Below are 2,748 nucleotides of genomic sequence, written 5' to 3'. Positions count from 1 at the left end.
CAGCCCTCACAATACAGGCTGGCCCCAAGTTAATGACCTCAGATTTCATATGAGACATGCTGAATAAGTACAAAAGTGCTTTTATTTGATGTTGCATTTTTAAAACTGTGGATTTAGTTATACACCCAATTTGTAAAAAACAAGGAAGGAGGCACAAAACTGCCACAGCAAGGCCCTAGTCTTGACCCTTTCTGAGACTGGCCAACATGTTCTCCATGTGATCTGTGGGTGGGCAGCTAGCGTATAGCCTCCTCAGCTGGCTGCCTGTGCATGGCAAACACAGTGACCGGTGATTTTACACGGAGGGAAAAAAGTCTAAAAGTAAATGTTTTTTATCATGGCCTGTTCAAGTTCCAGCACAGCATATAACCCACAAAAGATCACCAAAGATAATCACAAAGGGGAAGGAGACCCTCAGACATAAGGAGGAGCCGGGGGGGAGGGGCGGAAGGGAGAATTCCTTCACAGAGGAGAGGCAGCAAAGAGTTAAGAAAAATTCCTAGACCTCCCTGGCCAGACTCAGACCCCATGGATCCCTTGCTTCCCTTCTCAACAGCTGAGAACGCCCCACGTCAGTCTCTCTCACACATCACCTCAGAGAGCTGCAACTTATTGAAATGACATTTTAGTGTTGAAAATGCTGGTTTGTGGCAAGTGATATGTGGAAGAGGGATTGTCAGCGCTTCCCAAAGCCCCTTCTTAAAATTCCACCCCCTCCTCCCCACCAAAAACTCAAGGCAGGATTGAGGTAATTTCCCTACCTCTGACCATCACAACTCTCTAGCTACTGTTAAATTATCCCTGCCATTGAGGATACCTAGGAGTATCTGTGACAGGTTGGATCACAGAAACCCCCTTGGGAGCTGCCACCAGATGTGCAAAGACTACCCCTGCTTCTGTTTTCCCTGCCAGCTCAGGACTCCAGCACCCTGTCTTGCTGAGCCAGACACTCCTGTTTGGCTCCACACACAGATCCAGGGTCTGAATCTCCTGTCCCAAAGCTGCAAGTTTACCTGAAAACAGCTCGCAGTAGTGCGCTTGTCTTTAGCACTCAGATGCCCAACTCCCAATGCGGTCTAAACCCAGATAAATCCGTTTTGCCCTGTATAAAGCTTATGCAGGGCAAACTCATAAATTGTTCGCCCTCTATAACACTGATAGAGAGATATGCACAGTTGTTTGCTCCCCCAGGTATTGATACATACTCTGAGTGAATTACTAAATAGAAAGTGATTTTATTAAATACAGACAGTAGGATTTAAGTGGTTCAAAGTAGTAACAGACAGAACAAAGTAAGTCACCAAGCAAAATAAAATAAAATGCGCAAATCTATGCCTAATCAAACTGAATACAGATAATTTCCTCACCAGTTCCAGAGTGCTCCCTTTTACAGGCTAATCTCCTTTTAGCCTGGGTCCAGCAATCACTCACACCCCCTGCAGTTACTGTCCTTTGTTTCAGTCTCCTTCAAGTATCCTGGGGGGGGTGGAGAGGCTCCTTCTTTAGCTAGCTGAAGACAAAATGGAGGGGTCTCCCACAGGTTTAAGTAGACTCTCTCTTGTGGGTGGAGACCTCCCTCCTCTGCAAAGCCCAGCTCCAAGATGGAGTTTTGGAGTCACCTGGGCAAGTCACATGCCCCTGCATGACTCAGTCTTTGCATTGTCCACATGGCATCTTGCATGTCTCCAGGAAGACTTCTCATGTGGATTGGAGCATTCCAAGATGCATTGTTCCCTAAGTGTCTCCTGATCAGGTACTTAACCTGGCAAATTCCTTCCTAAAGAAGCTGACCAAATGCCTCACAAAGCTTACTTAGAAATCAGGCAAGCATACAGCCCATATTCTTAAGCTTGAGTAGAAAATGATATATACGTACAAATAGGATGAATAGATATAGTAGATCACAACCCTTACGGAGATATGTTACATGGCACAGGCAGCATAAAACATATTCCAGTTATGTCATACATACATTTATAAGCACCCCCTCCCCATAAAGCCTTATGGGGTACACTGTCACAGTATCATTTAAAAAAACAAACAAACCCAAACTCCATCTTTTAGGAAAAGCAAATTTTTATCTACCAGATTGCAACAAATGACAGCTAACTGTCTCTAATCCATCTATCCCTTCACAGGTGTTCTATCCCTACTGCCTGCCGCCTCCACTTCCCCTCTCCCCACAGTCCCATCACCTATGATCAAAAAATCCTTCACCTGGCTGCCTTTACAACTGACCTCCCTGACTGCCTCCAACTTGTATTGTCCTTTCTAAATCCTCTCCCATGAGTCAAGAGTCCTAGATAGCAGTATGTGCTGAATGAATCTGGAGGGGAACTAGAGGGACCTAATGGTGGGCAAATCCATCAGCAACAGCCCACCAAGGTGGGCTGCCTGCAGCAATACTAGTTTATTTTATGGCACAGGAGGGGAGTCTATGCTAGCAGAGAAGGGCTGCTGAGCTGGGGAGGGATGGAAAGTGCATACTTATTGAAGGAAGTTTGCACAAGAGTGAGGATGATACTGGGACTTTTGGAAAAGGAAGTCTGAAGAGGAACTTGGTGAGTGGCATGGGCAAATACTCCTGTCAACAGCAAATGCCAATCTGAATGGAAAGGTTCAAAGTGTTCAATAAGCAGGATCGGGACTAAAATACATCCAAGTGTATTTACTTCTTATTCCCTCACTAAGAAGGGAAAAATATAGTCTGAAAGCCCTCAAAAGAAAACAGATGCTTTGTTCACTCAG

This window comes from Chrysemys picta, chromosome 6 (assembly GCF_011386835.1).
Source record: "Chrysemys picta bellii isolate R12L10 chromosome 6, ASM1138683v2, whole genome shotgun sequence".
Classification (NCBI taxonomy): Eukaryota; Metazoa; Chordata; order Testudines; family Emydidae; genus Chrysemys; species Chrysemys picta.
This window is presented reverse-complemented; position numbering follows the sequence as displayed.